This window comes from Manis javanica, chromosome 11 (assembly GCF_040802235.1).
Source record: "Manis javanica isolate MJ-LG chromosome 11, MJ_LKY, whole genome shotgun sequence".
Classification (NCBI taxonomy): domain Eukaryota; kingdom Metazoa; phylum Chordata; class Mammalia; order Pholidota; family Manidae; genus Manis; species Manis javanica.
Genome location: NC_133166.1, coordinates 70,188,420 through 70,215,402, shown reverse-complemented (window position 1 = coordinate 70,215,402; position 26,983 = coordinate 70,188,420). Strand labels below are relative to the sequence as shown.

General features: G+C 37.4%; 1 long non-coding RNA gene across 1 annotated transcript; it reads left to right on the top strand.

Moving 5' to 3' along the window:
* Nucleotides 1-7,699: 7,699 nt before the first annotated feature.
* LOC108394045 (uncharacterized) lies at nt 7,700-25,876 on the top strand. The gene is made up of 4 exons (XR_001852363.3): nt 7,700-7,789; nt 9,913-9,975; nt 13,051-13,349; nt 25,657-25,876. It is a non-coding gene; the product is annotated as an uncharacterized lncRNA (long non-coding RNA).
* The last annotated feature ends 1,107 nt before the right edge of the window (nt 25,877-26,983 follow it).

Sequence of the window (26,983 nt, the reverse complement as noted above, 5' to 3'; positions counted from 1 at the left end):
AGGCATGACTTGATCCCAGACAAGTGTCCCAAAGTCCATGTACACTTAACCCCAGTGCATTGCTGAGTCAGGTATCACACCTCTTGTGATGAGAAAGGAAAGCAAAGTATAACTTGATGCTGTCTAGCTACTTATACTTTTGACCCATGGTTTTTCAAGTTATATTAAAATAATTATATGTCAAATCCCTCTCTGATGATACTGAGAGATACTGGAAATAAGGCATAATAGAGGAACTTAGAGAAAGTCAGGAGAGGGGGCCAATGAAGGATCATTTTTCTGGGAGAAATCTAATTTGACCTTTAAATAATGCATAGTTCACTGGAGGAGAGAAGCATAATCACCATCTTCCATATCTTTGCATTTTATCAACTACCACAACTTGAAGCAAAGAAATTTTAGGATTTAGCTTTTGAGTACAAAAGTTTGGGAAAAGAGACTCTACAACCCAAAAAAAATACCTCAAAAGCAGTCAATCCCTAAACCAACAGAGGAAATCTCAACCAAAGTATAGACTTAAATTAATTTGAAATAGTGCCGTGAATTAGGAGATCCTGGAATATTTAAAACAATTTCAATAGCAGTAACTTTCAAGAGAATCCTCCCACAAGCTTTGCTTCCATGTGATACGTTTAAGTCCAGTTAAGGAAAGTATCTCATCAAAACCCAACTACCAACTTACAAAAGGAAACGCACATGAGTGGGTTTGCTGGGTTTTGGGAACCACTGTCTGATTCTGTCATATTTTGACATTGTTCCTCAGATTCAATTCAGTGACTTATATGTGAAGATTGGTGATACATGATGTCAGTGATGAGAAACCGTTCAGTAGTAACGTTCGTCATGCTGGGATTGACAAATGACCCACAGCTAGAGATTTTGTTTTTTATCTTTATGTTTATCACATACACATTGAGTGTAATTGGGAATCTGACTATAATTTATCTCATCTTGGTGGATTAACTTTTAAAAACAGCTATGGATTTTTTTCTTCAAAATTTATCTCTTAAAAATCTCATTCACAATGGCTTGTGTCCCCACATACCTGTACATCATATCAAGTGGGAACAAAACCATCAGCATCAAAGCCTGCTTCAGCCAAATATTTTTTGCTGTCCTCTTTGGAGCTACAGAATTTTTTCTCTTGGCTGTGATGTCTATGACCACTATGTGGCCATCTGCAAGCTCCTGCATTACATGACCATCATGAACAGCAGAATCTTCAGGAATCTCCTCTTGTGCTGTTGGGTATCTGGCTTTTTGATCATCCTTCTGCCCCTTGGCCTGAGCCTCCATCTAGAATTCTGTGACTCTGTTATTGACCATTTTTTCTCTGATGCTTCTCCAATACCGAAGAATTCATGCTCGGATACATGGTTCATAGAGCAGCTGGTTATATTCTGTGCTGTGTTGACCTTCATAATGACCCTTGTGTGTATACTTCTGTCCTACATATACATCATTAGGATGGTTGTAAGATTACCCTCTGCCCAGCAAAGGAAGAAGGCCCTTTCCACCTGTTCTTCCCACATAATTGTGGTTTCCATCACCTATGGCAGCTGTATTTTTACATATATCAAACCTTCAGCTAAGGATGAAGTGGCCATTAATTAGGCAGTTTCTCTGCTCACTGTGTCTGTTGCCCCTATGTTGAACCCCTTCATTTATACCCTGAGAAATAAGCAAGCAAAGCAGTCTTTCCATGACACCCTCAAACGATTTGCATTCCTTTCAAAAAAATATTAAATTCTTATACTGGAAATTTAAATTAAAACAAAAATAAGTTGTCAGTTTATGGATGGAAGTTGAGCCATGGGAGCTGTTCAGGAGCAATAAAGAGAGTTAACAAGAACATCTAGGAGAGAAGTGTGAGTGAGCCAGCCTTGGGCAGATGGGTATTTCTCTACTTTCTGAAAATTCTACATCTTCCTCATCTACACTTGGATCAACTCCTTTTAGTCCTGTCACATACATGTCCATCATTAGTCTTGCATGCTGAATCTATTCTGTCTTTGTCATTGTTTTCTCCTTGCCACACAGCCTCTTTCAAAGCAGATAAGAAGAACATTAGTGTTTAGGAAATATAAGTTGTCTTCATCTTCAGCTCCACCTTGTCGATGCTGCCTCACAAGAAATATGTAGATTTGCACAAATCTATAATATCCCTTGCCTCTCCTAATCTGAATTTATTAAAACATATGCAAAAAATCACTAAGATAAACAAAAATGGTATGAAATAGTCTTTAATGACAATCTGTAAGCTTCCTTTTCTGAGTAATTATTCCAGGAACAACTAGTAAAACTAGGTAAAACACAAAAATCATTGACTTTGAGACATCCTATTGTGGCTGAAACAGTGCAGACCAAGGGGGCTGAGATTCTGGTAAAGGCAGAACCGCATGGATGGCCTGATTGTAAATAGCTGCCTTTGCAGATTCTTGGCTGTGGTGGATTAAAGATCACTGGGAATTCTTGGTTACTTTAACAATCAGAAGATGTAGTTTCTTTCCTCTTCCCTTAAACCCTAACTGGCCCTCTGACTTGATTTTGGTCGTTAGAAGCTAGTGATAGTGACACTGCATCACTTCAGACATTAGGCCACTGGAGCCTCATAGCATTGTCTTCTTTTTTTGGGACATATGCTCTTGGGGAACTGAGTGTCATGTGAGGAACTTGAATACCCTGAGATTGCTATGCCATGAGGAAGCCCAAGCTAGCCTTGCAGGGAGAATATGGTGAGGGAGATGCAGCCCCATCTCTCCCAGTCATCCTAGCCATGGTGACATTTGACTGAAGAAGCCATGCTGGGCATCAGCTCAGTGGAGCCTTCACATGACTTCAGATCCAGCCACCACTGCTTACAACTAAATGAAATACCCATGTGAGAATCACCCCATGACCCCTGTCCTCTGCTAGTACTACAAGTGACCAAAAACTGTCTTGTCCACTAAAATTTGGGGTGATTGTTACACAACAATAGATATTCAAAAGTAGGGTACAGAGAAAATGCTTTGCCTGGGCAGTGGGCTACCAGGGAAATAGCAGAACTCTGGGGGGGGCTCATAAGGCTAGAGAAACCATACTGGACCATTGAGAGGCCTGAAAGAAATCTCTTCAGATGGTAGAACTTTCAGTATTTTCCTTTCTTAATGTACAGCATACATATTACTGCACAGTACTGTATGTACAGTGTTAATTTAAAAAATGTAAACCCCCAAATTTAGATATAAACATTATGGATCTAAAATAATTTGAACCCCTATGAAAACATATTGTATTTTCAAAGAATATGATAAAAATGATAGAAGATTTGCAACAACATGGATGGAGCTATAGGGTATTATGCTCAGTGAAATAAGCCATGTACCAAATGATTTCACTCATCTGTGGAGTATAAGAACAAAGAAAAAACTGAAGGAACAAAACAGCAGCAGAATAACAGAATCCAAGAATGGACTAAGAGTTATAAAAGGGAAAGGGACTGGGGAGGGTGTGTGGGAAGGGAGGGATAAGGGGAAAAGGGGGCATTACGATTAGCACATATAATGTAGGGGGGAAGGCAGTAGAGCACAGAGGAGACAAGTAGTGATTCTATAGCATCTTACTATGCTGATGGACAGTGACTGTAATGGAGTATGTGCTGGGGATTTGATAATGGGGGGAATTTAGTAACCACAATGTTGCTCGTGTGGTTGTATATTAATGATATCAAAATAAAATATAATAATAAATAAATAAATAAATAAATAAATAATAGTGATAGAAGTCTGAAGGGAATACAAGCACACCTTGGAGAGATTGTGGGTTCGGTTCCAAACCACTGCAATACCACAAACAGAGCAAGTCAAATGACTGTTTTAGCTTCCCACTGTATATAAGTTATATCTACACTATACAATAGTCCAGTTGGTGGAAAATAGCCTTATGTCTGAAAAAACAGTATACAAACCTTAATTTAAAACTCTTTATTACTAAAAAAATGCTAACCACTATCTGAGCTTTCAGTGAATCATGATCTTTTTGCTGCTGGGGGCCTTGCTTCATTCTTGCTGGCTGCTGATGGATTGCTAAGGCTGGGCGGTCATGACAGTTACTTAAAATAAGGCATCAGTGAAGTTTGCCACATAGATTGACTTTTACTTTCATGAATAATTTCTCTGGATCTGATAGCACTTTTCCCACAGTAGAACTTTTTTCAAAATTGGAATCAATTCTCTCAAACCCTACCACTGCTTTATCAACTAAGTTTATGTCATATTCTAATATTATATAATATTAATATTAAATTAAAATTAATTACATATTAATAATATGTAATATTCCTTGTTGTCATTTCAACAAACTTCACAGCAGCTTCACCAGCAGTAGATTCCATATCAAGAAACCCCTTTCTTTACTCATCCATAAGAAGCAATTCCTTATTCAATCAAGTCTTTTCTTGAGATACAGCTATTCAGTCACATCTTCAGGCTCCACTTCTAATTCTAATTCTCTTGCTGTTTCTCCCACATCTGCAGTTACTTCCTCCACTGAAGTCTTGAACCCCTCAAAGTCATCCATGAGGGTTGGAATCAACTTCTCCCAAACCCCTGTTCATGTTGATAATTTGACCTCTTTCCATGAAGCACGAATGTTCTTAATGGCATCTAGAATGGTGAATCCTTTCTAGAAGGGTTTCAGTTCACTTTGCCCAGATCAGAGGAATCACTATCTACGGAGGCTTACAAAATATATTTCTTAAATAGTAAGATTTAAAGTCAGAATTACTCCTTGATCCATGGGCTGCAGAATGGATGCTGTGTTAGCAGGCATGGAAACAACATTAATCTCATTGTCCATCACCATCAGATTTCTTGGGTGACCAGGTGTATCGTCAACAGGCATTAATAATATTTGGAAAAGAATATTTCTTTTCTGAGCAATGGATCTCAACAGTGGGCTTAAAATATCCAGTAAACCATGTTGTAAATAGATATGCCATCATCCATGCCATACTCCGTTTATAGAGCACAGGCAGAGTAGATTTAGCAGAATTCTTAAAGGCCCTAGGATTTTGAGAATGGTCAATGAGCTCTGGCTTTGACTTAATCCCCAGCTGCAATAGCCCCTAACAAGAGAGGCAGCCTGTTCTTTGAAGCTTTGGAGCCAGCCATTGATGTCTCTCCAGCTATAACATCCTAGATGGCATTTTCTTCCAAAAGAAGGCCATTTCATCTGCATTAAAAATCTGTTGTTGAATGTATCCACCTTTAAAATTATCATAGCTGGGTCTTCTGGAGAACTTGCTGCAGCTTCTCCACCAGCACTTGCTGCTTCACCTGCACTTTTATGCTATGGAGACGGCCTCCGCTGGCTTCAACCTTTTCTCCCGCAGCTTCCTTACCTGTCTCAGCCTTCCTAGAATTGAAGACAGTAAGGGTCTTGCTCTGAATCAGGCTTTAGCTTAAGAGAATATTGTGGCTGGTTTGATCCTCTATCCAAACCATTCAAACTTTCTCCATATCAGCAATAAGGTTATTTTTATTTCTTATTACTCATCTGTTCACTGGAAGAGAACTTTTTATTTCCTTCAAGAACTTTTCCTTTGCATTCATAACTTGGCTAGCTGTTCAGTTGGAAGAGTCCTAGCTTTTGGCCTATCTTAGCTTTCAATACGCCTTCCTCAGTAAGCTTAATTGTTTCTAGTTTTTGATTCAAAACAAAAGACATGCAACTCTTCCTCTCACTTGAACACTGAAAGGTCACTGTATGGTTATTAATTGGCCTAATTTGAATATTGTTGTGTTTTAGTAATACAGAGGCTTGAGAAGAGGGAGAGAGACAGAGAAACAACCTGTCAGTGGAGCAATAAGAATGCACACTTGTATTGATTAAGTTCACTACCTTATATGGGCACAGTTCATGGCCCCAAAACAATTACAATTGCACCATCAAAGATCAGTGATCACAGATCACCATAACAAATATAATAATAATATTAAAGTTTGAAATATTGTGAGAATTACAAAAATGTGGCACAGAGACATGAAGTGAGCAAATGCTTTTGGAAAAATTGCTATGATAGACTTGCTCAATGCCAGGATGCCACGATCTTCAATTTGTAAAAAAAATTCAATATCCACAGAGTGAAATAAAATGAGGTATGCCTCTCCATGTAATTTAGAAGCCCTAAATTGATTAAGAAAGTTAGGTTTCAGTCAGACTGTTATACATCACTACTAATTCTCAAAACATTTTACAAGGTAATTTTAAAATCTTATAAATTTAGAGAAAATGAGACTAATGAAAGTTAGTAGTTTTATAAATGATGGATCCATGATCAAACCCACTTTAATGTGACTCCAAAGTTGTGTTAATATCAGTACCTGATATTTATTGCCACCGAGAAACACATTTTGTTAATGAGGTAATATGAAGGCTACATCTACTGAGATAAGGAAAATTTTAAACATGGCAGTACTAAAAAATTTCAGAACAGTTTCCTCTGATTAAAGTTTCAAGAAAAATTAATTAAGATATATCACTGTTTAATGTAATACTTTTTATTTTTTCAGCTTTATTTAGGCATAATTACAAAGAAAATTTTAAGATATTTGAAGAGTACATCATGAAGATATGATATACATATACATTGTGAAAGGTTTCCACCCATATAGTGAATTAACACAACACATCCATCAAGTCACAAATTGATATTTTGTGTGTGTGTGAAGACAATTAAGTTCTACTCTCTTTGCAAACTTCCATTATACAGTGTTATAAACTATAGTCACCATGTTATACATTAGATCATCACACCTTACTCATAGCTAAATGTTTGTACACCTTTACCAACCTCTCCCAGTTTCCACCAACCCCCAGCCACTGGCAACTGCTTTTTTACTCTCTGTTTCTATGAGTTTATTTTATTTAGATACCACATATAAGTCATGTCATGCAGCATTTCTCTTTCTTTGTCTGGCTCATCTCACTCGGCATAATGCCCTTATGTTCCATCTGTATTGTCTCAAATGGCAAGATTTCCTTCTTTTATGGCTTAATAACATTCCATTTTGCATACATATCACATTTTCAAAGAAACTTAGGTTATTTCCATGTCTTGGCAATTATGAATAATGATGCTGCAGTGAACATGAAGGTGCAAATATCTTTAGAGGTAGTGTTTTTGTGTCCTTCAGATACACCCAGAAGTGGAATTGCTGGATCATGTGATAGTACTCTTTTTAATTTTTGAGGATCCTCCATACTGTTTTCTATGGTGGCTGCACCAGATTACATTCCCACCAATGGTGCACCAGGATTCCCTTTTTTCCACATCCTTCTCAACACTTGTTATTTCTTGTCTTTTTGGTAACAGCCATGGTACCAGGTGTGAGGTGATAGCTCCTTGTGGTTTTCATTTGCATTTCCCTAATGATTAGTGATGTTGAGCACCTGTTCATGTACCTGTTGACCATCTGTACGTCTTCTTTGGAAAAATGTTTGTTCAGATCCTCTGTCCATTTTCTAATCAGATTGTTTGATTTTTTTCTATTAAGTTGTATGAGCTCTTTATGTATTTTGTATATTAATTCTTTATCAGATACAGGATTTGGAAATCGTTTTTCCCATTCAATAGATTGTCTTTTCATTTTGTTGTTGGTTTCCTTTGATGTGCAGAATGTTTTGTTTGATGTAGTCCTGTGTTTGTTCACATTTCAGGAGTTTGGTTTGAAACCCAGGTGAACTTCAAAATTGACCCCAAACATGGAGGGGAAGGAGGGACAAAAGGGACAGAGCACTCAGATTGGTAGGTGGTGGTTTTAATAACCAAGAAAACTTATATATGAGGCTCATCTTGGGTGGCCACAGCTGGGTAGATCTCTGCAAGCACTCGCCATAATCTTACAAGTTTATATAGAAGCCTTAACTGAGTCCAGTCACAATACAGTTCAGATGGTCTCAACACATTACTATCCCAGGGTTGCACCCTTGAAACAACTCCTCTTAAGGGAATGGTGGTCTGTCAGAATATGCATTCTAATGACAAGAGAGGAGGTAAGGAGCTTCTAATTACCTGGGTCTGCCTGACAGGTCAACCATGTCCTCTAGATGACCTCTAGACATGTCCTCTAGATGACCTCTCATTCATTTTTGCATTAGCTGCCCTTGCCTTTGGTGTCAAATCCAAAAAAAAAATCATTGCCAAGACTGACAGCACGGAGCTTATTATACCTGTGTTTACCTCTGAGAGTCTTATGGTTTCAGATCTTATGTTCAAGCCTTTAATCTATTTTGAGTTAATTTTTATTATAGCATAAGATAACGGTCTAGTCTCATTCTTTTCCATGTGGCTGTCCAGTTTTCCTAATATGTGACTGTCCTTTCTCCATTGTACATTCTTGGCTCCTTTGTCATAAATTTACTGACCATTTTGGGTGGGCTTATTTCTGAGATCCCTGTTTTGTTTCATTGATCTACATGTCTGTTTTTTATTCCAATCTCATACTGTTTTGATTACTATAGTTTTGTATATGCCTACCAAACTCTTAACACTGATTTTAAAATGGAAAAATTATGTTGTCACTATTATGGGAAGAAATAAATGGTCAAAATCTTCTCACAAAACATTTCCAGCCTATTTGTTTGCAATAACAAGTTCTATAGTTATTCAAAAAAAATTACTTCACAAATTCTTCCAGAGAATAGATGTAGCCCTAACTCACTGTAGCATTAACTGAACACCCAACCTAACAAAGACTGTCAAGAATGGAAAATTATAGGGGAATCTTAATCAAAAACAAATGCAGAAATCCAAAGAAAGTATTACTAAACCAAGTCAATAATACATTAAAAGTATAGTTCAACCAAGGTGTAGTCATCTTAAAAATGCAAGGATGGTTTAATATTAGGAAACCTATTTATGCCTCACCACTTTAACTGAATTAGAAGAGAAACATATAATGATCTCCATAGATGTAGAGAAGATATTGGTAAAACCAATGTGCATTCAGTAATGATTTTTAAATCTTAGAAAACTAGGAAGAGAAGGTACTTCCTGAACATGATTAAGAAAATCTACAGCAAACACCATAGTGAAATATAAAATACAGGGTTAAATCTCTTTTTATTGAAATAAAAAGGTGTTTACTATATATTTTAGGTTAAAGAAGCAAATTAAAATGCTGTGTGTAATATATTAAAATATATGTTAAACATATATAAAACATAAATATTTGGAAACATAAAACATTTGGAAAAATGAACACCAAAATAGTAATGTTTATTTCTGGATGCTCGATGTTCTATTTCTTTTCAGCCTTTCATATCTACTTCTGAATTTTTCTATACTAAATATGTATTATGTGTGCAATTTTAAATAAGAAGGCTATCTTCTAACTCACTACACTGCTTAAACCGTGTGTGAATAGTGAGGAATACTTTCTGGCTTGTAATTAGAATCTTATTTTTTTATGCCTGGACTCAGTTTGTTGCTATTATTGCATATTTTCTCTCCAAAGACATTGACCCCATTGGTGTTTGGGCTGGGATCTTTTTCATCAAAATAAATTACATCTTAGATTAATTAGAAACTATTAGTAGAGCCTCTTAGGATCTCTTTACTCAGTTTTCTGCACACTATTATCCCTGAAGGAACAAAGAGTGTCTTTAATGTAAAAATCTGTTTTCCCAAAGAAAGTAAGAATGCACACTTTTGAAGAGCTAGAGAGGGTTCCTAACTTCCCCGTTTTCAAGCCTTGTTATCTTCCCTTTAGTTTCCCAGAGAGCACAGAAATATTTCCTAATCCAAAAATAGGATGAAATATCTTGTAATTCAGAAACCATGTGTATATTCATAGTGACTATGGCTTCCTAAGGGCAAGGGCCCAGACATGCACTTAGATGCCCCTACCGGTATATCTTTTTGTTCAGTTGTAGGTTCACTTATGACACCTGAGGTACAGCTCCTAAGTGAAATGATGAAGAATGTCAGAGGTAAGTACTGGGTGTTTTACTAGTCAGGTACCTTTCTATTTGTAACTGATTGTGAAGATATTTATGATTCATTCTATATAATGTTTCACTCCAGTTTCACTCTAGGAAAGAAAGCACTGGTTTCAGACTTTATTTTTGATACTTTATTAAGAGAATCAGTCATTTTTTAGGTTAGATTCATCAGATTGAACATGTGGGTAGACTCATTTAATGAATTATTAAATTGGTGGGGTCCCAGGTACAGTGGTTTGATTGGCATACAGAAACAACTCCCCAGATGTCTTCAAACTCACTTTGCTTATCTCTATATGTCTATCTCTCTTTTATCTATCAAGCGTCCATCTACATATCTGCCTATTCCATTTATCTCAATTATCAATCCTAAAGATCCCACTTTTTTTATATCAGCACCAGTGTCACCTATCTGCCAAGTATTGGTCCCATAGTCCAGGTTAATGTCTCTCTCCACCCTTTAAATAATGATTTACAACCTTGACATTGTACTGGAAAATCTACTTAGTGGAAGCTGATACTACTCACTCACTTCACAAACAGAAAAGAGAGTTTCATATCCTTGCTGCTGGGAACACACACTTCATGGATATATTTTGGGAATAATACAAGACAGTGAAAGCCATTTAGACACCAAACTAACTGGATCCTAGTAGAACCCTTTTTTAAATTTTCTAATGGGAGAAGACATAAAACATAATAACTCTAGACAATGGAAATGTAATGCCAGACACATTTGCAATTGAAAAATTTCCAGTAATACTTAAAAAAGTGAAAAGAAACAAGCAAAATTAATTTTAATTATACATTTTCTCTGTCAATATAGTCAGAAAATTGTCATTTCAACATGTATTCATTGTAAAATTATTAGTGAGATATTTTATATTAAATTTTCTTACTAAGTCTTCCAAATATTATGTATTTTACAGTTGCTATAAATCAGTGTTCAATATCCATTAATTGTTCGATATCCACATTAGGTCAGCAGCTATTATACTGGCAGCAGGGACCTAGAACATTTAATGAAGGTAGAAAAGAGTTAAGTAGACCAACATAACATATTAGACATATGAAGAAACAATTCTGTTGTTCTTGACCAGACCCTGAATGATCGTGCAGCTGGCCACTGGTTTTGATACCATATTGATAGATAAATTGAATAAATAGAAATGTGTAAAGAAGAAGAATATCAGTTACCTGTTTGGAAAATAGGGCACAAAGGAAAAATCCAGAGTTTGGTTATTTTTCCTCTTTATCAGACTGGATATAATCAGTCCATTAAAAATATAACTTAATACTCACTGGCAAAAAGCACCTCATGAAAGGCTTTCTTCTGCATACCTTCCCCTAAAAACGTTCTCATGCCTTCTGTTACTAAGGTGAAAAACCCACTGTAGATATTCATTTCTTTGTATATATTTAGCATGTCTGTTTAATGATTCTGGTTGTGAAAGGGTAAACCTCAGTAAAACAGCAAAATTTGTCATGCAAAACTCTTTGCCAGGCACTATATTCAGTGCTTGGTATAAAAGAGAGATTAAGTTCTATAACTTATAGTTGCCTTTGAGGGAGCAGAAGACTGTATTGATGATTAGGAAGAAAGTTTAAAAGGCTGTTGCAAGTTTGTATGAACAGATAATGGGTAGCCTCACCAAATTTGGTGGTCAGGGGAGAGGCCTATGAGTAGGGGACCTTTGAACTGAGCCCTCAGAAAGAAGATGCATCCAGGAGTTGGCTGATGGAAAAACAGTCTAGGAAGATGACTCAGTTCATGCAAAGGCCAAAGTAGTGCTGCATGGGGGATCAGAGAGAGATCCAGAAAGCTAGGGTGTGGTCCAGGACAGTGAGAGATGGACAGGATTGCAGGAGACGGCTATGGTATGTACTTTGTTCTATAGACAATAGGAAGCTATTGTTGCATTTTAAGTTAGGGAAGGACATACACTGATGAACATTCTTAAAAATTCCCTCCAGTGGCCATAAAGAAAATAGTTGTAGAGAAGGAACAAGATAGTCAACAGAGAGATCAGTTCAGAGAGAGATGATAGGGATTTTGTCTAGTCTGCTGGCACTTTTGAGCTTTTGTCAGATTTTGTCAGATACATTTCAATGTAAAAAAAAAAGTACTAGATGATGCACTGCTCTCAAGGAGAGGGAAAAAAAGATTCAGCTACAACTCAGGGTTTTTTTTTGAGCATTTACTAGTCCATTGACTAATAATACTGCTAAACAGAGATCAAAGGGATGAAAATCATGAATTCCAGTTTCCAGTGCCTATAATTCATTGCTGTACTTTAATAATTACGGTACTCAAATTGTCATACATTTTGTCAGCTGAATCTTCTTCAAGATGGTTTCTGTGGACCTTGTGACAAGCCCTTGTTTGAGGATGTCCTTACTTTTGACATAGCAAGATGTTGCATGCTTACCTTGTACCTACTCTACTTCAGTCCTGAATCAACGAATTTTAAGGAACACTGGTTCATTTCAGTTTGAAACACAGCCCCAAATATGGGTTGTAGGTGAGCTCATTGCTACCTGAGCTATCTTTTTACTTAGCCATGTAATGTGCTTAAGACATGTGAGCAAGCATATACATATATGAAACACATTATAAACATATGCATCTATATGCATAAAATATATATATACCCACACATGCATATATAGGTGTTTATACTCCTTCATATACATATCTTAGAAATTATGAATTTACACTGATACCTCCCATTCCAGTTCATCCACTCAGGGTTCTTTGTCTTTCCTCAATCCATATTTTTATCTTTCTAATTTCTTGTTGATAACTCTAACAATCAAGATATTCTCATTAACTCAGTGCTTTAATAGATCTAAAGTATTTCACCACAGTTTTACCCATACTACTAGAAAAAAATAGAAAAGAGCTCAGGATTCCTGTCCTCCTTTCAGACCACGATTGAGAGGATACAGCCAGATGATGTGTTCATGAGAACTTGTATTAGGCCTTTTCTTTATCTGCACTGTTATGACTGTGGTATTCATTTGAGATTAAAATGAGCTGATTTGTTTCTAATTTGCTTCCAGTTTTAGGTCCTCCCTCCCATCTTCATCGATTAAAATTGATTTCATTTTTGAATATCCATATTAAAAAGTTTCTAAAGGATAAAGCTATGTGACAACTATATGAAACTATGTTAAAAATATATGATAGAAGGTGGAGCCAAGATGGCGGCCTGAGTAGAGCAGTGGAAATCTCCTCCCAAAATCACATATATTTTTGAAAATACAACAAATACAACTCTCCATAAAAGAGAGACCAGAAGACACAGGACAATAGCCAGACTACATCCACACCTGCGAGAACCCAGCACCTCACAAAGGGGGTAAGATACAAGCCGTGGCCTGGCGGGACCCGAGCGCCCCTCACCCCAACTCCTGGTGGGAGGAGAGGAGTAGGAGCGGGGAGGGAGAGGGAGCCCAGGACTGCTAAACACCCAGCCCTAGCCATCCGCACCAGAGCACAGACACAGTGAGTGCATGCGGTGCTGGAAACTAGGGAAACAGGAGAGTAAGACCTGTGAGTGGGTCCCTGCAGCCAGTGCCCCAGGAACAAAGAAAAGCAAGAGCTTTTTGAAAGTCTTAAAGGGACAGGGACCCCACAGCTGGACGGGAGCATCCTGGGACACTTAGCAAAGCAGCTAGGAATCCGGGGGAACTCTGGGCACCCTAACCCCCTGTGCAGCAGGGCAGCTCGGAGGCCCCTCATGGAGATAAACAGCCTCCTGGCCGTTTTCCCTCTGACACAGCTCCGCCATATCAGAGCAGCAGCATGAGGCAGGCCATGCCCACAGAAACTGCGGAGCTAAACTCCATAGTGGCCGGGCAAGAATCAAAGGCCCAGTCTGCGTGCAGATGCCAGCAAAAGCCACTAGAGGTCGCTGTTCTCCCAGGAGAGGAAGGCCACAAACTAACAAGAAGGGATGTTCTCCCAGCCATCACTCGTGAAAGCTCCACAAACTATCCCTATAGTTATGAAAGGGCATTATTTTGAGGCAGACAAAGATCACAGAGACAACACCAGAGGAGATAGACCTAACCAGTCTCCCTGAAAAAGAATTCAAAATAAAAATCATAAACATGCTGGCAGAGCTGCAGCAAAATATGCAAGAGCTAAGGGATGAAGTCCGAAGGGAGATTACAGACGTCCAGAGGGACATTACAGAAGTGAAACAAACTCTGGAAGGATTTATAAACAGAATGGATAAGATGCAAGAGGCCATTGATGTAATAGAAATCAGAGAACAGGAACACATAGAAGCTGACACAGAGAGAGATAAAAGGATGTTCAGGAATGAAACAATATTAAGAGAACTGTGTGACCAATCCAAAAGGAATGATATCTACATTATAGGGACACCAGAAGAAGAAGAGAGAGAAAAGGGGATAGAAAGTGTCTTTGAAGAAATAATTGCTGAGAACTTCCCCAAACTGGGGGAGGAAATAGTTGCTCAGACTATGGAAGTACACAGAACTCCCAACAGAAAGGACCCAAGGAGGACAACACCAAGACACAAAACAATTAAAATGACAAAGATTAAGGACAAGGACAGAGTATTAAAGGCAGCCAGAGAGAAAAAAAATGTCACCTACAAAAGAAAACCCATCAGGCTATCATCAGACTTCTCAACAGAAACCTTACAGGCCAGAAGAGAATGGCATGATATATTTAATACAATGAAACAGAAGGGCCTTGACCCAAGGATACTGTAACAAGCACGATTATCATTGAAATATGAAGTAGGAATTAAACAATTCCCAGACAAGCAAAAGTTGAGAGAATTTGCCTCCTGAAAACAATCTCTACAGGGTATTTTAGAGGGACTCTAAATAAAACTACATGGGAGCACTCCTAAAAAGAGCACAGAAAAAAACACCCAACATATGAAGAATGGAGGAGGAGGAATAAAAAGGGAGAGAAATAATCATCAGGCTGTGTTTATAATAGCTCAATAAGTGACTTAAGTTAGACAGTAAGGTAGTAAAGAAGCTAACCTTGAACCTTTGGCAACCACGAATCTAAAGCCTGAAATGAAAATAAGTACATATCTTTCAATAATCACCTTAAATGTAAAAGGACTGAATGCACCAATCAAAAGAGACAGAGTAATATAATGGATAAAAAAGCAAGACCTATCTATATGCTGCTTACAAGAGACTCACCTCAAACCCAAAGACATGCACAGATTAAAAGTCAAGGGATGGAAAAAGATATTTCATGGAAACAATAGGGAGAAAAAAGCAGGTGTTGCAATACTAGTACCAGAACAAAATAGACTTCAAAACAAAGAATGTAGCAAGAGAAAAAGAAGGACACTACATGATGATAAAGGGCTTGGTCCAACAAGAGGATATAACGATTATAAACATATATGCACCCAATACATGAGCACCAATATATGTGAAACAAATACTAACAGAATTAAAGGAGGAAATAGAATGCAATGCTTTCATTTTGGGAGATGTTAACACACCACTCACTCCAAAGGACAGATCCACCAGACAGAAAAGAAGTAAGGACACAGAGGCACTGAACAACACACTACAACAGATGGACCTAATAGACATCTACAGAACTCTGCATCCAAAAGCAACAGGATACACATTCTTCTCAAGTGCATATGGAACATTCTCCAGAATAGACCACATACTAGGCCACAAAAAACCTCAGTAAATTCCAAAAGATTGAAATCCTACCAACCAACTTTTCAGACCACAAAAGTATAAAACTAGAAAGAAATTGTACAGGAAAGCAAAAACGCCCACAAACACATGGAGGCCTAACAACATGCTCCTAAATAATCAATGGATCAATGACCAAATCAAAATGGAGATCCAGCAATATATGGAAACAACTGACAACAACAACACAAAGCCACAACTTCTGTGGGATGCAACAAAAGCAGTCTTAAGAGGAAAGTATATAGCAATCCAGGCATATTTAAAGAAGGAAGAACAAACCCAAAGGAATAGTCTAATGTCGCAATTATCGAAATTGGAAAAAGAAGAACAAATGAGGCCTAAAGTCACCAGAAGGAGAGACATAATAAAGATCAGAGAAGAAATAAACAAAATTGAGAAGAATAAAACAACAGAAAAAATCAATGAAACCAAGAGCTGGTTCTTTGAGAAAATAAATAAAATAGATAAGCCTCTAGCCAGACTTATTAAGAGAAAAAGAGAATCAACACACATCAACAGAATCAGAAATGAAAAAGGAAACATCACAACGTACCCAACAGAAATACAAAGAATTATTAGAGACTACTATGAAAACTTATATGCTAAGATGCTGGAAAACCTAGAAGAAATCGACAACTTCCTAGAAAAATGCAACCTTCCAAGACTGACCAAGGAAGAAACACGAGATCTTAACAAACCAATTACCAACAAAGAAATTGAAGTGTAATCAGAAAACTACCCAAGAACAAAACCCTGTGCCTGACGGATTTACCTCGGCATTTTATCAGACATAGAGAGAAGATATAATACCCATTCTCCTTAAAGTGTTCCAAAAAATAGAAGAGGAGGGAATACTCCCAAACTCATTCTAGGAAGCCAACATCACCCTAATACCAAAACCTGGCAAAGACACCACCAAAAAAGAAAAGTACAGACCAATATCCCTGATGAACGTAGAAGCAAAAATACTCAATAAAATATTAGCAAACCAAATTCAAAAATATATCAAAATGATCATACACAATGACCCAGTGTGATTCATCCCAGGGATGCAAGGATGGTACAACATTCGAAAATCCATCATCCACCACATCAACAAAAAGAAAGACAAAAACCACATGATCATCTCCATAGATGCTGAAAAAGCATTTGACAAAATTCAACATCCATTCATGATAAAAAGTCTCAGCCAAATGGGTATAGAGGGCACGAAGCTCAACATAATAAAGGCCATATACGATAAACCCACAGCCAACATCATACTTAACATCAAGAAGCTGAAAGCTTTTCCTCTGAGATCTGGAACAAGACAGGGATGCCCACTCCCCCCACTGTTATTCAACATAGTACTGGAGGTCCTAGCCATGGCAATCAGACAAAACAAAGAAATACAAGGAATCCAGATTGGTAAAGAAGAAGTCAAACTGTCACTATTTGCAGATGACATGATATTGTACATAAAAAACCCTAAAGACTACACTCCAAAAATACTAGAACTGATATCGGAATACAGCAAAGTTGCAGGATACAAAATTAACACACAGAAGTCTGTGGCTTTCCTATACACTAAAAATGAACTAATAGAAAGAGACATCAGGAAAACAATTCCATTCACAATAGCATCAAAAATAATAAAATACCTAGGAATAAACCTAACCAAGGAAGTCAAAGACCTATACCCTGAAAACTATAAGACACTCTTAGGAGAAATTAAAGAGGTTACTAACAAATGGATACACATCCCATGCTCCTGGCTAGGAAGAGTTAATATTGTCAAAATGGCCATCCTGCCCAAAACAATATACAGATTCCACACAGTCCCTATCAAATTACCAACAGCATTCTTCAATGAACTGGAACAAATAGTTCAAAAATTCATATGGACACACCAAAGACCCCGAACTGCCAAAGCAATCCTGAGAAAGAAGAATAAAGTGGCGGGTATCTCACTCCCCAACTTCAAGCTCTACTACAAAGCCATAGTAATAGTAATCAAGACAATTTAGTACTGGCACAAGAACAGAGCCACAGACCAGTGGAACAGAATAGAGACTCTAGATATTAAACCAAACATATATGGTCAATTAATATTCTATAAAGGAGCCATGGACATACAATGGGGAAATGACAGTCTCTTCAGCAGATGGTGCTGGTAGAACTGGACAACTACATGTAAGAGAATGAAACTGTATCACTGTCTAACCCCATACACAAAAGTAAATTCAAAATGGATCAAAGACCTGAATGTAAGTCATGAAACCATAAAACTCTTAGAAAAAAACATAGGCAAAAATCTCTTGGATGTGAACATTAGCAACTTCTTCATGAATATATCTCCCTGGGCAAGGAAAACAAAAGCAAAAATGAACAAGTGTGACTATATCAAGCTGAAAAGCTTCTGTACAGCAAAGGACACCATCAATAGAACAAAAAGGTACCCTAAAGTATGGGAGAATATTTTCATAAATGACAGATCCGATAAAGGCTTGACATCCAAAATATATAAAGAGCTCATGCTCCTCAACAAACAAAAAGCAAATAACCCAATTAAAAAATGGGCAGATGAGCTTAACAGACAGTTCTCCAGAGAAGAAATTCAGATGGCCAACAGACACATGAAAAGATGCTTCAGATCGCTAGTTATCAGAGAAATGCAAATTAAAACCACAATGAGATATCACCTCACACCAGTAAGGATGGCCACCATCCAAAAAACAATTAACAACAAATGTTGGCAAGGTTATGGAGAAAGGAGAACCCTCCTACACTGCTGGTGTGAATGTAAATTAGTTCAACCATTGTGGAAAGCATTATGGAGGTTCCTCAGAGTGCTCAAAATAGAAATACCATTTGACCCAGGAATTCCACTTCTAGGAATTTACCCTAAGAATGCAGCACTCCAGGTTGAAAAAGACAGATGCACCCCTATGTTTATCACAGCACTATTTACAATAGCCAAGAATTGGAAGCAACCTAAATGTCCATTGGTAGATGAATGGATAAAGAAGATGTGGTAAATATACACAATGGAATATTACTCAGCCATAAGAAAGAAACAGATCCTACCATTTGCAACAACATGGATGGAGTTAGAGGGTATTATGCTCAGTGAAATAAGCCAGGTGGAGAAAGACAAGTACCAAATGATCTCACTCATATGTGGAGTATAAGAACAAAGGAAAACTGAAGGGACAAAACAGCAGCAGAATCACAGAACCCAAGAATGGACTAATAGTTACCATAGGGAAAGGGACTGGGGAGGATGGGTGGGAAGGGAGAGACAAGGGCGGGGGGAATGAAAGGGAAAAAAAATCATAGGGATAAAGGAAAATAGTACCAGCTGTGCTAAATAATGTATTAATTATCTTATCTGTGGTCATTATTTCACAATCTTTGTGTAAGTATATATATATATATAATTCATATGTATATCTCTATATAAGTTGTACACATTAAACATGTATATTTTATTTGCCAAAAAAATTGTGATGCGGAAATTTCTCAAGGATGGAGCTATGCATTACTACATAAGGTTTATATGAATATAGAAATATTATCTTTATAACCACTTGCAGTATTTCTAAACAAAACCAAGTTCCAGAATCTCCAAAATACAGTTTTGTTCCTTTAAACAAAAACTGTTTTTTTCCCTCCAGGAAATACATGCATATATAGAGTCGTTCTGCAGTAAGAAAATAGCATCTAAAAAAATAAAAGTGAAGGCCGACTGCTCGAATTTAAAGAGCCTTAGAGACACAGTAACCTAATGCAATGTATGTAGACCTTGTTTATATACTTATTAAAACAAACCAATTTTTATAAAAGACGTTTTTGAGACAATTGTGGAAATTAGATATGGAATAGGTATTACATGATACCAACGAACCAAAGAATTGTTATTTTGTTAAGCATGAAATAGTATTGAGGTTTTGTAAGACAATGTCCTTTTTAAACTTTATAAGAAATGCATATTGTACATAGGGATAAAATGGTGGCAAAAATCTTGATAATTGTTGAATAGATGACAGTTATTAATGAACTGTCTTCTCTACCTTTAAGATTGTTTTAAAATGTGCATAGTCAGTTCTCAAAAGATGGAAGCAATCCAACTGCCCATGGACAATGACTGGAAAAAACTACATACATACAATGAAATATTATTCAGCCTTGAAAAGGAAGGAAATTCTGACACATGGATGAATGGTTGAATATTGAGATGGTATGGTAAATGAAGCCAGTCACAAAAGAACACTTGCTGTATGGCTCCACTTAGGTACCTAAGTGGTATGAGGTACCTAGAGAGGTAAAATTCAGTGATATGAGGTACCTAGAGAGATAAAATTCAGACAGAAACTACAATGGTGCTTGCCAGGAGATGGGGGAAAGAGTAAGGGTGAGTTAGTGTTTAATGGATATGGAGTTTAAGTTTGGGAAGATGAAAAGTTCTGGCAATGGATGCTGGTGATGATTATACAACAGTGTGAGTGTACTTGATGCCACTGAACTGTACTATTAAAAATGGCTAAAATGGTAACTTCTGTATATGTTACCACAATAAAAAATATTCAAGTAAAAAAATACATAAATATATGATAGAAATGTCATTTCCCAATGGAAAGGCTCTTTTTAAATTATATAGTGAATAGCAGATCATGTTCATATGCTGATGATATTAATCTAGAAAAGTCGAAGAAATTAGTAATGTAGAAAACAGAGAAGAGATGCTACCTAAATAGCTAAGTTCATTCTTGAGACTATTAGATATTGGCTTCAGAAAATAATAAAAATAATATCTACACTCTGTATTATTTCCTTGTACTGTTAAAAGCATATGCCATGGTTTATTTTATTTAAACCTTACAGTAATTCTGTGAAGTAGTATTATCATTAGCACCATCTAACAGAGGAGGAAATTGGGAGCACAGATTGATTAAGTGACATATCCAGGTTAGCTCAGCTAAGACTTGTGAGATGACATGACCCCTGAGACACTGCTTCTAACTTCATTGGTATTGAGGGGAACCCCTCATGAAAGATGAATTATCAGGTTGTAGAAGGATATGCATGTGACTGGTTTAACTGTAACTTATAGTTACTCTTTGATCATGTCTATCTGACATTGTTCATCAGAGTCAATTCTGTGACTTTTATGTGAACAATGGCAATACATGAAGTCAGTGATGAGAAACCGTTCGGCAATAACAACATTCGTCATTCTGGAATTGACAAATGACCCACAGATAGAGATTTTGGTTTTTATCTTTATTTTTATCACATACACATTGAGTGTAATTGGGAATTTGACCGTAATTGCCCTCATCTTGGTGGATTCTCATTTTAAAATGGCTATGTATTTTTTTCTTCAAAATTTCTTTCTTAGAAACCTCATTCACAGTGACCTGTGTTCCCATGTATCTGTACATCATATTAAGTGGGAATAAAACCATGAGTGTCAAAGCATGTTTCCGCCAAATATTTTTTGCTGTCCTCTATGGAGCTACAGAATTTTTTCTCTTGACCGTGATGTCCTATAACCACCATGTGGGCTTCTGCAAGCCCCTGCATTACATGACCATCATGAACACCAGTCTGCAGGAATCTCATCTTGTGCTGTTGGGTATCTGACTTATTGATCATCCTTCTGCCCCTTGGTTTGAGCCTCAGTCTGGAATTCTATGACTTTGTTATTTACCATTTTTTCTGTGAAGAATTCATGCTCAGATACATGGTTCATAGAGCAACTGGTTATATTCTGTGCTGTGTTGACCTTCCTAATGACCTTTGTGTGTGTAATTCTGTCCTACATATACATCATTAGGACAGTTGTAAGATTACCTCTGCCATGCCAATAAATTGGACAATGTAGAAGAAATGGACAACTTCCTAGAAAAATACAACCTTCCAAGATTTACCCAGGAACAAACAGAAAATCTGAACAGACCAGTTACCAGCAGTGAAACTGAATTCATAATGAAAATTTCCAAAAAACAAAATCCCAGGAGCATAGGCTTCACAGCTTAATTCTACCATTTAAAGAAGAGCTAATACCCGTCCTTCTTAAAGTATTCCAAAAAGGAGAAGAGGAGAGAATACTTCCAAACTCATTCTATGAGGCCAGCATCACTTTAATACAAAACTAGAAAAAGAAACCATAAAAAAAGAAAATTAGAGACCAACATCACTGATGAACATAGAAGCAAAGTCCTCAAGAAAATATTAGCAAACTGAATTCAAAAATACATCAAAAAGATCATCCATCATGACCAGGGGGGATTTCTTCCAGGGATGTGATGATGGTACAATATTCATAAATCAATCAATATCATATACTGCCTTACCCCAAAAAGAAGGATAAAAGTCACATGATCATCTCAATAGAAGCTGAAAAAGCATTCGATAATGTTCAGCATTCATTTATGATAAAAGCTTAACAAAGTGGGCACAGAGGATACATACCTCAACATAGCAAAGACCATATATGACAAACGCACAGCAGCCTCATACTTGTGGGGGAAATGGAACTTTCAGACAAGGATTCCTGCCTGGCCTTAATAGCGCCCTTTGTGTATATAATAACAGCATGTTTGCATATTTATGGGATGTTTACTGGAAGCAGAGCCACTGGGCAGTCATGGGATTGACAGTCTCAGGTGGAGAGTGGAGAGGAAGCACCCATTCTCTCCTCCCCTCCATTCCTGGTACATATTGGTCAGGCCTCTACCAGTCACCAGGGACCCACCCACGGAGTTCTACCCAGTGTGATAGCATGGCCAAGTGCAAGTGGAGAGGGAGAACCAAGTGAGGGGGGCCCTGGGTGGAACCAGAGAGAGACCAAGCAACTAGGGTTCGGAGCATGCCAGGGAGACTGAGCCATGAGAATAAACCCTTTCATTCCCAACCTGTCACCCTTGTCTTCCCTTAGTGTCACCAAATTCATAGAGAACTTGCCCTTAGAGGGGAAACCTCTCCTCCCAGAGCCACATACTTAATAGCAAAAGGCTGAAAGCTTTCAAGAGCAAGACAAGGATGCCCACTCTCCCCACTTTTATTCAACATAGTTCTGGAGGTCCTAGCCATGGCAATCAGAAAACACAAAGAGATAAAAGGCATCCAAACCAGTAAGGAAGAAGTTAAACTGTCACTATTTACAGATGACATGATATTATATATAGAAAATCCTAAAGACTCCACCAAAAACTACCAGAACTAATAACTGAATTCAGCAAAGTTACTGAATATAAATTTAATACACAGAAATCTGTTGCATTCCTGTATACTAATGATGAACTAGCAGAAAGAGAAATCAGGGAAACAACTCCATTTACAACTGCATCCAAAAGAATAAAATACCTAGGAATAAACCTAACCAAGGAGGTGACAGACCCATACTCTGAAAACTACAAGACACTCATGAGAGAAATTGAAGAAACCAATAAATGGAAACACATCCCGTGCTTATGGATAGGAAGAATTAATATTGTCAAATGGCCATCCTGCCTAAAGCAATCTACAGATTCAATGCAATCCCTATCAAAATACCGACAGCATTCTTCAATGAACTGGAACAAATAGTTCTAAAATTCATATGGAACTATGAAGTCCCTGAATAGCCAAAGCAATCCTGAGAAGGAAGAATAAAGTGGGGGAATTACACTCCCCAACTTCAAGCTCTAGTATAAAGCCACAGTAATCAAGACAATTTGGTACTGGCACAAGAACAGACTCATAGATCAATGGAACAAAATATAGAGCCCATATATAAACCCACACATGTGTGGCCAATTAGTATATGATAAAGGAGCCATGGACATACAATGGGGAAATGGCAGTCTCTTCAACAGCTGGCATTGGCAAAACTGGACAGCTACGTGCAAGAGAATGAAACTGGATTATTGTCTAACTCCATGCACAAAAGTAAACTCAAAATGGTTTAAAGACCTGAATGTAAGTCATTAAACCATAAAACTCTTAGAAGAAAGCATAGGCAAAACTGTCTTGAATATAAATATGAGCAACTTTTTCCTGAATGCATCTCCTCAGAAAAGAGAAACAAAAGCAAAAATGAACAAATGGGACTAAATCAAACTAAAAAGCTTCTGTACAGCAAAAGACACCAACAGTAGAACAAAAAGGCATCCTACAGTATGAGAGAATACATTCATAAATGACTCATCTGATAAGGGGTCAACATCCAAATTACATAAAGAACTCATATGCCTCAACACCCAAAAAACACATAACTCAATTAAAAAATGGGCAGGGGACCTGACCAGACATTTCTCTGAAGAAGAAATACAAACGGCCAACAGGCACATGAAAAGATGCTCCACATCGCTAATCATCAGGCAAATGCAAATCAAAATAACAATAAGATATCACCTCACACCAGTTAAGATAGCCATCATCCAAAAGACAAGAAATAACAAATGCTGGCAAGGATGTGAAGAAATGGAAACTCTCCTATACTGTTGGTGGGAATGTAAATTCATGCATCCACTGTGTAAAGCAGTATGGAGGTTCCTCAGAAAGCTAAAAATAGAAATAACCATATGACCCAATGATCCTACTTCTAGGAACTTACCCAAAGAAAACAAAATCCCTGATTTGAAAAGATACATGCACCCCTGTGTTTATCACTGCATTATTTACAAAAGCCAAGATATGGAAGCAACCTAAGTGTCCATCAATAGATGAATGGATGAAGATGTCATACATATACATAATGGAATACTATTCAGCCATACAAAATAAAGAAATCCTGCCATTTACAACAACATGGGTGAACCTAAAGGGTATTGTGCTAAGTGAAATAAGCCAGACAGAGAAAGACAAATACCATGTGATTTCACTTATTTGTGAAATATAAAAACAAAGTAAGCAAAATAGCAGTAGACCCATAGACACTGAGAAGTGACTCATGGTTACAATAGGGGAGGCATTGGGGGAGTGGGGAAAGGAAGGAGGATAAAAGCCCACAAAAATTCTCAATTGTAATATAAGTTGGTCACAGGGATGATAGTACAGCATGGAGAATATAGCCAATAGTTCTGTAACATCTTCCTGTGTTGACACATAGTAACTGCACTAGTGAGGTTGAGAATTTAATAATATGGGTAACCTGCCAAACAACTGTGTTGTACACCTGAAAACCAATATAAGATTGTATATCAATTACACTTGAATTTTTTTAAAGGTAGAAAAAATAAAAAAGACACTAAGAGCATGGGACCTGAGAAAACAGTATTCCCCCACCCTTATCCCCATTAAGCTTCCAATGAGGAATAGTTGTGAACAAGAAGGCTCACATTCTCAGCTGCACTCCCCACTCCCTAGTCATCTTTCTGAACTACAGGGCAGTGGCTTTGTCTAGGCTTGAGGGCAAGAATGATGATCTTCCAGCATATAACACAGTGCCCATAATAGACCTTCAATGTTCAATTAGGAAAAAAGTAAACAAATGAGTAAATGATGTCTCATAAGGTTCAACTAATTGTCTTAAGCTTTTCTATCACCTTGTTTTTTAAAGGGCTGAACTCTTTCTCTTCTGAACACTTTTAAACATATTTTGAACCACACAGTTGTTTGTAGAGACATCCAGAAATAAATCCTCTGTTAATGTTATGTTGTTGGACATTATTCTAAGAGTTATTTTTTCCTTTTCTCAGGGACATTCATAGGTAAATAAAAGCAGAGCTAGATTTTCACAAAGATTGCCTAAGTATGTTTTTAGAAGTCTAAGAGGCACACATACCCTTTAAAAAATGTGTTTCCCATCAATATATCTTTTATATCTACAATCTACTATTAGGAATCGAATTATTTGATTATGTCTTTTTCCTATTAAAATGCAATTAAGAAAGTGTTATACTGGTGTATGATAGTAGTAAATATTCCCCAAATCACAGTGGCTTAAGTAACAAAAGTTTATAATCTCTCATACTATATATCCAGTGTGTGTCAGCAGTGAACTCTACTCCATGTGGTCTTTCTGCATTATTTTATTATGCCATCACCTCCACATGAGATGCTCCAAGGGTCACAACAGGAATTGCACAGAGCTGGAATGTCCCAAACCTGCAATTAAATGCTCTACTCAAAACCCACTGGTCAAAATGAGTTAACAACTGCAAAGGACCCAAGACATACAGTCCTCCACACTCAGAGGGAAAAGAGAACACAAGAACCTGCATACAAAAGGTGAGAGCACCCTGTCAGCTGCAATATGTGGCATTCTTTCCAAACTACAGCCAAGTTGTAAACAGGATTGGCTAAGGAAATTTGGCAGAGCTAGTTACTGCCATGAAAATTGTAGTAAGTCAGAATGAGGAAGACAGCTTCCCCCAGTTTGATCTTTTTAAAACAAAAATCATATCATGTAGCTCTTTCTTAAAACCCTCTGATGGCTTCTCATTACTTAAATTCCAAATTCCTTACCATCACCTACCAGGCACTACATAAACTGGCTCTGGCCCAGTTCCTGCATCACCCTGTGCATAACACCAATAAACCAGGCTCAGAAGAAATGATTGGAATGGATGGTCCTGCCCCTGAGAGAACTTCAAGACTAATTGTATTCATGTTATTGCTTCCCTCTCTTCCTTAAACACCACCAAAATTATAAACTCTTTTGATCATCCTTCATAACTCCCATGTGATCTATCATCTTCAAAATCCCCTATATCATCAGCTTCTCCTCTGAAAATTATCTGGACGTCGGTCCTCTAACTGAAACTTTCTATCCTTTGAGGACTTCCTTCCCATGTAGTTCCTTCAAGCAGTGGCTGTGTTCACTCCACATATTTTTGATCCTAGAGATGGAGCATATACCTTCCTTACTTCACAGCACCTTTTCTAGATCATCCTCCCTTCTCCTCAAAAACTGTAGTTCCCTTAGGGCACATACTATCAGATTTTACCGCTCCTTGTTCAATTACTCCCTCAAGTGTCTTCTCCCATCAGTGAAAAATTCAGCAACTGGCTTACTTCCACTGTACCACATATTCCTATTATCTTTCCTGGTGACTTAAATAGCTACATAGATGATCAAGACCACACTCTGGCTTATTTCTTGACTTCCTCACTTCTAGCGTCCTTGTCAACCATCCACTCCCACATTTGTACCCTAGACTTTGTCATTTACACTAACTACACTACCTCTAAAATCTCAGTTCCAAGTACCCTAGCAAGGCCATGGCTTTCTATCTTTCCAAATCACTCCCTCCACTACCTCCTTTCCAGAAATTCTTCAATCCAAAATGGCTTCTCATTGATTCTACCA